This window comes from Anolis carolinensis, chromosome 6, assembly GCF_035594765.1.
Source record: "Anolis carolinensis isolate JA03-04 chromosome 6, rAnoCar3.1.pri, whole genome shotgun sequence".
Classification (NCBI taxonomy): Eukaryota; Metazoa; Chordata; class Lepidosauria; order Squamata; family Dactyloidae; genus Anolis; species Anolis carolinensis.
In genome coordinates this window covers 95,891,558-95,901,482 of record NC_085846.1, presented here as the reverse complement: position 1 = coordinate 95,901,482, position 9,925 = coordinate 95,891,558, and the positions used below count along the sequence as shown (strand labels likewise).

The window sequence follows — 9,925 nt, the reverse complement described above, 5'->3', positions numbered from 1 at the left end:
AACCTAAGAAAGGGGCTTCAGAATGACTCTCTTTTGGGATTTTTGTTTCCTTAAGTATTAATTTGATTTCATTCCCACAGTGGGATTTTCTAGAATGTACATACTTCATCATCACTTATTATTACTATTATTATTATTATTATTATTATTATTATTATTATTATTATTATTATTATTATTATCCCGCTTTCCCCAAAAAATTGGGACTCAAAGCAACTCATAATTTTAAAGAATATACATATTAAACATAAGTAGACATTAAAATAAAATAAAATTAAGTCATCCACCGCATTGAAACGATTCATACCTCAAATTAGAAGAATAAAATGCAAGTTGAAAACATAAAAACCTTTTAAATACAATGAAGTTAAAATAGTACAGCATTCCCTAGCCCAATCTTTAAAAAACCTTCTGTTTTGAAAGCCTTGCAAGATTTCAAACATTGTAATTAGATTTTTAAATTATGGCCATGTGTACATCTAAATGGTCAATCAAAAAACAAAGTATGCTAAATGTGAAACATGTTGGTGAGGCTGCAAAATCCATTTCTCCCTTCTAAACAAGTGCTAAATGTTATCTTCTCAGAATTTTCAGGCAAACTGTCATAATTGTTCTAAGCTATTGTTTTTTATTATTTATGGTGGCAGTGTGTTTTGTGCTTGGTGCTAATCTGAAATTTTCTTAACATACAAATTGCCTAGGAAACCTGTTGTTTATAAATCTTTAAAATAAGTAACTAATATATTTCAGTCCAAACACAATCAGTCCAGCATTCCTGTCTTCACACTCAGCCAGAATTATGTCCAGAAGTCAAAGCACCAAAAGCATCTGATAACAGTTTGAGCTTGAGAAGCTGTAAATCAGGACAGAGTCCAAGCAGAAAAGCCAATCATCAGTCCAAGAGCCATAAATCCAAGATGCACAACAGGAGGATATGGCTGTCAAGAAGTGAACTTAAAAGTTAGTCTCCAATATCTAGACTTGCCTGTGTTTAGGGACCACATTAGATGTAAGGTCCCCCCACCACCACCATTTCTACACACTTTAAAAACAGTTTAAAGACAGAGTTCTATGGAATCCATCACACAACGGAAGACTACATCCAGCAGATCCCCATGGGACTCTGTCTTTAAAATGTGGGTTTTAGGAGTCGGGTAGCAATCATCTTCAGAGCTCCCGACTTGTGCAGAAACAGGTAAAGGCACTTATTTACATGTGGGATGGGAATTGTCAGATTCCCCCATATTAGATCATTTTAGTGATGTTCAAGAGTGGCCGTTCCTATGGGTGGTCTTGTAATGAACTTTGATGCTCCTTCCCTCACCAGTAATCCTCTTGCATGAAACTTTTAGGGTAGTTTTTAAAAACAATTTATTCTTCAGAAATTGCACAATTCCGATATATAACCACTGGACTGTGGCTATATTTTATTCCTTTTTTTAGTTCTAGATTTCAGATGTCTGCAGTTGTGAAGTTTCCCTATTTAAAAAAGAAGAAGAAAAAGAATGCAGATTGGGTGAGGACTACACTTGCCTGTGTGATAGCTCAGAACGCAGAATTACAGTAGAAACAGACAAAAGTACATTGCATATAATGGGGTTAATATATTGTCTGTTTTCCTCATAAATAGAACGGGATGGAACGCTATGGTAAGGAGACAATTCCCTCCTCTTTCCCCTCCTCATGGGATGAAGTCCCTAAGGGCATTCAGCTCAAGCCATGCCCACATGCCTCTAGTATTTAAAGAACATGTCATACAGCTGTGAATATGGAGCCTTTTGCTCCATTGGAGGTCTTCTCTTATGAGGCTGGGGGGTTTCTCTTGCAGCTCCCCTGCTTGCAGAACTAGAGAAGGATTCAGCTGTCCATCACATTTATCTTGACGGTTATTCATTATAGCAGTGTCTTGCTGCAAAGAGATTGGGGCCATTACTGGGAGACCTTGCCAGTTTAAGCAAAGGTGCCTGCATGGCTCAGAGAGAGGAGGGGAGAAAGGGGTGATCCTCCTCCTTTCTCTGTGTCGAGCAGGTATCTTTGCTTACACTGGCAATGATGCTGAGCCATGGCCTCAGGCCCTCTACAGCTTAGAGGCCACCCCTACGATGACAAATAATGAACAAGGTAAGTGCCACCCCATTTTCCCTTGTTGCCAATCAGAAGCAGGCCAACTGTTCATATTACCCCAAAGTGTAGGGAAGATTCAGAGCATTTCTGAACACTGTCTAAAACTGGGCAGAATCACATTAATTGGCTGTGTCCCATGCCGGGGCAAGACAGCTCTGTGTTTCATGTAAATATTGCAGCGTCAGTTCTTGCCAGCTTCGGGTTAAAGTTCCTATGTGGATATGCCCTCCCTAGGTTTAGTGTGATTAAAGTCTAGTCAGTCTTCCTTGTTAATCATTACATTAAAACATCTACATACTAATGTAGAAAATAAAAAGCAGCAAAGTTTGATTGAATAGCTAATAAAATAAACACCTAAATTAAATTGTCTCCACACCCAGCTCTAGTAAGGTAAAGGTAAAGGTTTTCCCTTGACGTTAAGTCCAGTCATGTCTGACTCTGGGGGTTGGTGCTCATCTCCATTTCTAAGCCGAAGAGCCGGCGTTGTCCATAGACACCTCCAAGGTCATGTGGCCAGCATGACTGCATGGAGCACCGTTACCTTCCCACCAGCGCGGTACTTATTGATCTACTCACATTGGCATGTTTTCGAACTGCTAGGTTGGCAGAAGCTGGAGCTAACAGTGGGCGCTCACTCTGTTCCCAGATTCGAACCTGCAACCTTTCGGTCTGCAAGTTCAGCAGCTCAGCGCTTTAACACACTGCGCCACCAGGGGCTCCTACACCCTGCTCTAAACACCTGTATTTCAAGCAATAATCATACTTCTCCCAGAACATCTTACACAAGCTCTGCTGTTAAAACCCAGTCCTCCTACTCTGCTCCAAACAGGCCCTTACCCTATTTCTTACTGCCTTATTTCTATTTCTGACTCTCCCTAACGTATGTAGAAACCTGCTTCTAAATTATATTACTATAGGAGGAGCAATACCTATATCCACATCATTCCCTGAACTGTGAATGGCTACTGGGCTTGTTCAAATTCTCACTTGACAACTTGGTGGACGGGAGTTTTATCATCTGCCATTTCTGGAGGCTCCCAGGAGTAGCCATAGATCCTATATGAACCTAATAACCCCCTCACTTGGGGCACACATATTAATTTGGGGTTGGTTTTTTTTTTCCGTGTCAGGAGCAACTGGAGTTGCTTCTGGAGAGAATTGGCCATCTGCAAGGACGTTGCCCAGGGGACGCCTGGATGTTTTGATGTTTTACCATCCTTGTGGGAGGCTTCTATCATGTCCCTGCATGGAGCTGGAGCTGATAGAGGGAGCTCATCTGCGCTCTCCCCGGGTGGGATTCGAACCTGGCAATGTGAGGATGCTTTAAAAAGTGGTTCAGGGTAAAAGCGGCACAGAACCCATATTTCCCATCTTTCACTTCAAGACATGCTGCATGCCATTCTCTACCTTCTTCCTTTCAGAACTACATTGAGCATTGCTTTAAAGAACACTTTGTTGCACAAAAGGGGAAAATCCTCCCTTAAAAAATAAATGGCAATTTCTTTTTTTTTCTTTTTTTAAACGTAAAATCAACAGAGGGCTTCCTTTCAATTCTCATGAGCATACTTTGTTCGTCCTTGGAAAAATATATCGAATGCACCTTTCAAAATGATTTATTACGTGTTATTGTTACAGTGTTCAATATTGTTCAATACCGAACTACTGTACTGATTACCGCTCTCCAGTCTGCTTTAGTTCTATCATGTGTTTTTATTTACCTCCTGAGGCAAAAACATTTTAATTGGTTTAGCAAAGCTTGAACTCTCTTTTATCAATGACAGGTTTCATCAGAATGGAACAGAAATTGGCCACAAGTAGTTCTGCCTCTCTTTCCTTAAGCTCAGCTGCAGGGGACTCCTTTCCTAGGTCCTTTCATTTAAAATTGAAAGGTAGATCTCGCTTACTTATAGGTACAGTGTTCGGAGCAAAAGAGGGAAGACTGAGAGATGACTTGATGACACTCTTCAAATCCTCAAAAGGCTGACAAGTAGAAAAAGTCAAGGATTAGCTTTCTGCAGCTCCAGAAGGCTGGATGAGTGTATTGTTTTCATATGCATTGTTTTTTAAGGGATTTGTTTATTTATTTAGAATATTTATATCCCACTCTTCAGCCACAAAGGCTTTGTTGCACCTTCAAGTCATTTCCAACTAGTAGTGACTCAAGCCGAACTTATCATTATGTTTTTTGAGTCTGAGAGTTTGTGACCCACCTGTGCTGCTCTTCTTAAACTTTCCCACTCAGGACCCCTTTTCGCACGAGAACTTTTTACATGACCCTGAGTATATATGTCGGTATATAAAATAGGTATAAAAATCAAATAAATCAACATTTTCAAGGCTTGCTAAACAGTCTGATTTTTCTTTTTTTAGAGAGACAGCCGAAGCATCTTCTGCGGAGTCCACTGTAAACACTGCAAAAAAAATTGTGTAAATGTCTAAAACAGCCACTAGGTAATGTTTAAAAAAAATGCCGAATTTTGGGACCCCAATATTGAGCTAAGGGGGCCCCATTTATGAATTTCCATAGCCAAGCAGAGAATCAAACCCTGGTCTCCAGAGTCACAGTCCAATGCTCAAACCACTACACCACACTGTCTCGCTACAAATGGTTGATTTGATGGTTCCCTGCCCTCAGGTTTACAATCTAAATAAGACATGGTACACAAGGGAAAAGAAATAGCAATGCAGGAGGGGATTTCATTTTTTGAAATTTTACTGTTCTAAAAATAGTGTTTTAATTGAATGTGGCATTTGATGCTTTTGTAGCTATGATATCTCATGTTGCTTTAGCATATCTGTTTTATGGTTATACTACAAACCACTTTGAATCCCATATGGGGGGAAGCAAGATATACATGAAATAAATGAAATTGAATCCTATGGGGATAAATTACAGAAAAGTGCCGTAGTTTTTGAGAGAACATGGAGGGAAATCCCTGGGTAGTAAAAGCAGTTTGACAACCTCCAGACATCCTCTTGTTGGAAATGTTCAGCCAGGGACTGGGAAACCATCTCTTTGGAATGGCTTTCTTCCAACAAGAACATTGGCCCCATCTACACTGCCATATAATGCACTGAATGGCATTGTATAAGTCCACACTGGCCATATAATGTCATTCCAAACTGCATCATATGGCAGTGTGGTTTGGGCCATACTCTCTGACTGTCCTACGGGAACCTGGAGTTTGTAGTTTGGTGAGGCACTTGATCTCTCTGGCAAGAAATCTTAATGTCTCAATTTAAACTGCAGATCCCAGGATTCCACTGCATATTACCATGACAGTTAAAGTGGAATCATAGTGCTGTATTTGATAACATGTAAAGTTCTCAGAAATGGACTTCATTGCACTTCTATGTTACTCTTTCCATTTTAGGGGACATTTTTACCCCATCCCAGTCCTGCTGCAATTGCCCAATGTTTGCATAAAGAGAGATTAATTGAGGATTATACTGTCTAGTATTCAATGTCTCCTATTCTTTTTTCTATCTATTGACTTGCATGAAGTTGCCGAACTGCCCCCTCCTACAAACACCTCTGTCCCCTTTTGTTTATTAGCAACAATAAATTCTTATATTTTATCTTCTTTTAGTTTATAGGTTAAAAATGGCACATAATGCCCTATTTAATGGATGCAAAGTTGGAAGTTGATGGAGTACTTTGGCTATGATTTAGGTGGCTTTGCCATCTACTTTGTTTATTTTTTAATCCCTTGGAGGGACTATAATATTTTATAACTACCATTTACTTCTCCTGAATAATATTAAGTATAGAAAGATGACACCAACAGAACAAAAGTTATCCAGACAATAAAATCAAGTTAAAATACTTTTATCACATCTAGGATATAAAAAAGCTAATATTCTCCCTCTGCCTTTCAATAAAATAAAATAAAATAGAAAAACATACCTTTTGGGATTCAGGTCTAGATTAACTGAGGTGCACAAAAATAATCTGGTTTTCAGTATGAGAGGCTCTTTCACTGTGATGGGGTTCAGAGAATGAAAAACTGGAGACCCCATAATAAAAGAATTAAAGGTTCCCTTTATAGCATGAGCTATTTTCCTTTGATGACCTTTTAGATTGCTCTTTTAGTTCTGGATTGTAAGGAGAATATAAACAGGTATCAGGAATTATGAACCAGAAAAAAGGTGAGAAAAAAGAGCCAACTAATAAGAATGTACTCAATTAGCAAATAAATTTTGAACTATATAATATACCTTATTTATATTCTGCCCTGTCTCCCCGAGTGGATTACAGGTACATATATGGAAACATTTGATGCCATTATACAATGGACAAAGACAGAACAGAGCTTTGTCATTCTTAGACGCCTTCCTGATCAGAACGCTGGCATGTTTTTCAGGGACGCCTTTTCCTCCCTGCGAAAAGTGATACCTATTTATCTACTCACAATTGCTGTTTCCGAACTGCAAGGTAGGCAGAAGCTAGACTGACAGCAGGAGCTCACCCCACCCATGGCTTGAACTGCTAACCTTCCAGATGGCAAGATATTTCTGTAGCTGGCAGTTAACACGCTGTGCTATGCCATGGCCCAGTTAACCTAGAGCTCATTTTAATGCTAAAAATCATGCACAAGAAAGATATTTTTAATACATTAATATGCATCCTCCCCACCAGTCATATACAAATAGGCATGTGCAAAGATATGTCCACATTTAGCAATGATGTAATGTGATGTAGATGCAATAGTGATGACTACTCTGTTAATTTTCATAAGATATTGTATAAATAGCTAGCTGCTGTCACGCTTTCTTTGTGCTCGTTTTGGAAAGTATTCCTTAGGACTTTTCTTTTGTGCAGAGAGAAATTAAAGACAGTTGGATCTCCATTCTAGTGGCTTTTCATTGGGCTAAGTGTACCCGGCAAAAGAACCATGGATGAGTTTCACCAAAGGCCACATCATCCTTATGGTTGTTTTCAAAGGACTAGTTATAATTATAAGACTATAAATCTAATGATGCTGCCCTGCCATTGAAGGTCTCGTGAGCCAAAGGTCACTACATAAGTGGGAAGGAGTCCTGACTGTCCCGTGGTCACTCTTATTGCCATCCCTCCTCCCGTTCTCATCATTGCAACAGCCAATGGACACAATGTGGGTAATTTTCATAGTTCATTGACAGGAATTACATTGACCATAACACCAGATGTGGGAGAAAGGTGTAAAGGCCCTCTACTCCCACCTTCTCCAAGTGCTCTTGCATCCCAACCAATTTCACTCCAAGCAACTTCATGGTTTGCAAGGGCACTGTGCTGTGTGTGTTAACTGGAAAATGAAGTTTATGAAGCCGATTGGCTGAACCTGCAAAGACCTGGGGACTGATTTCATACTGTTTCTGTTCTTCTGCTGCAGAACCTGTTTGGACAAGTTTTCAGTGCTGACTGAGTACTGCTGGTGGAGAGATCAGTGTAGTCAGAGAGGCCTTGCTATCTTGAGGCCTGTTTGCTGCTGAGAAAAGAGGGGAAAGAACCAGGACTGTATTCTTCTCTGAAGCAGATTTGTGGACTGAGAAAGGATTTGTTTTATGACTGTAAACTTCTGTAAGTGATCAGAGGGACCATTGTAAATACTACTGTTTTTTGATCTCTTGGAATCAGTAAAGTTTCGGTATTTTTGTTCTGCAAACCTGAGTGGCATGCTATTGTTCTGCGGGTGACTCTGGACCACGGGCACACATAAGAGCTTCCTTTATCATCATCAATCCGCTACAGCAACAAGTGACCGACAGTAGCCATGACACACCTGCTGGCTGCTGCAACAACAAGAATGGGAGGGGGGATGCATCCGATGTTCCCTGGCTGCCCAAGCCTAGAAAATATGGGATGGCCATGTAAACAGTTGTGCTGTTTCCATCTCAGAACAAGCTTAACTGCTTACAGGGGCGCAAAGTCACAGTTGGCTCTAGATTCGGTGCCACTCATGGCTTTTGTTAATGCAATTCAAAGCCTCACCAAGTAGTGTTGGTCTATGTTAACTGGAATCAGCTTCCTGCATTGATTCCCACCCTCCTTTTTTAGGATAAAGGGCTAGTGAAGATGTGCCCCTAAACATTTTAATCAAATCCATAAATAATCAAATCTGAAAAAAGTCAGAACTGCAAATATGGAGGGAGATTGTCTGATCGTGAAAGAAATATAAGGAGTTTACATATGGAGTTTACCCACTCCCTTTGTTAGAGGGAGGGGTTTTGAGCTGCAAACAGTAAGATAAGTGTCAAGATAATTTTTCACATGTAAGAAGGAAGCAACATTAAAAGCTGTTTAGAGTATGTTAACACAGCCATGGCACTGCTCCACTGCTTCTCATTCTGGTATAGAAAAGAGTTTGAAATTCAATGACATGCTGTGTTTTGTATTTAGTGTTATATAATGCTCGCAGTGCACTTCTTAGGTCAAAATAACAATATAAGCTATGATACACTTCACCGCTATTGAGCCTGGTGCTATTCAATAGACTGCATTTCAGCCCCAGCTATTTCCCGTCACCCAGTGGAGTATCTGAATGTCAGGCTCTTTCTCATCATGTCCCCAAAGACTGGCCAGGACATCTCAGGACAAGCTTTGCCATAATGCTTCTGTATCATCTATTCACTCGCTGCCTTTTATATCATCATAATAGCAGACTTGCAGAACTCTTTTGGCAGCCAGGGGCACCCAGGCCCTTTCCCTATCCACCTGAGTTCTCACTTGCTGACAATTTTCTTGGGAGAAAAATGTATTAGGATGAAATTTCTTCTGACTGTCCTAAAACCAATCTCTTTTTGGAAGTGGAATTGGTGTGATTGTACCTTTTATTGAATCAACCGGTTCTTGAAAGATCAGCAAGCATTTGAGTCACTGGAACTTTCACAAGGTTAAAAAAACGTCATGGCATCTGATTTTGCCTTTCTTCCTTGGTGCCAGCTACAAGCTGAATTCCAGCAAAATTCTTTGTAGACAGGAAGATGGTACCATGTTGTTCTACAGAGTATAGGAATAAAGAAATCATACATCTAAATACAATATTTGAATACATAACCATATTCAGTTATCTCAGAAGTCTCTGTGTGTTTGTAAATGCACCTATTCCACAACCTGCAAGACATCTGTACTACACCGTTATGGCACTGTATTCCACTAGGATCCTAGAATTTGCAGTTTAGGGAGAAACATTTAGAATTCTTAGCCTGACATGGTTTTTGGAGAGGTGAGAGTTATGACATGTATGTTAAACCCCTGCCCTTCCCAATTTATTACAAAAGCCAGAGAAGGAGTGGATGATGAGTGGGTAGAGCAAAACAGAGTTCCACCATGCTTAGGGGAGACAATTGTAAGACCATTGTTGAAAAAGCCCTCTCTCAGTCCCTCTGTTTTAGGGCCCTTCCAGACAAGCCCTATATCCCAGAATCTGATCCCAGGTTTTATGTTTATCCCAGATTATCTGGCAGTGCAGACTCATTTAATCCAGTTTAAAGTAGAAAATTTGGGATTAGATCCTGGGATATAGAGCCTGTCTGGAAGGGCCGTTAGACAATCTCTGTTTCCACCAATGATGAGGTAATGAAGTACACGGCCATATCCCACCTCCAGACTTTCCTGGATGAGACAGATTATCTAAATCCATTTCAATCTATTTCCAGGTATGGATATGGAACAAAAACAGCTTTGGTCAATGTGACAGTTGACATGCGTTGGAAGTTAAATGAGGAATGTGTATCTCTTGGTTCTGTTGGAGCTCTCAGAGAGTCTCAGAATCATCCACCATGGCATCCTTGTTGGGATGGGACTTGGGGACAATGTTTT

The 9,925-nt window shown here is 40.2% G+C and overlaps 1 long non-coding RNA gene across 1 annotated transcript; it reads left to right on the top strand.

Moving 5' to 3' along the window:
• Positions 1-811: 811 nt before the first annotated feature.
• LOC103279108 (uncharacterized) lies at positions 812-7,983 on the top strand. The gene is made up of 3 exons (XR_506561.2): positions 812-1,516; positions 4,495-4,575; positions 7,497-7,983. It is a non-coding gene; the product is annotated as an uncharacterized LOC103279108 (long non-coding RNA).
• The last annotated feature ends 1,942 nt before the right edge of the window (positions 7,984-9,925 follow it).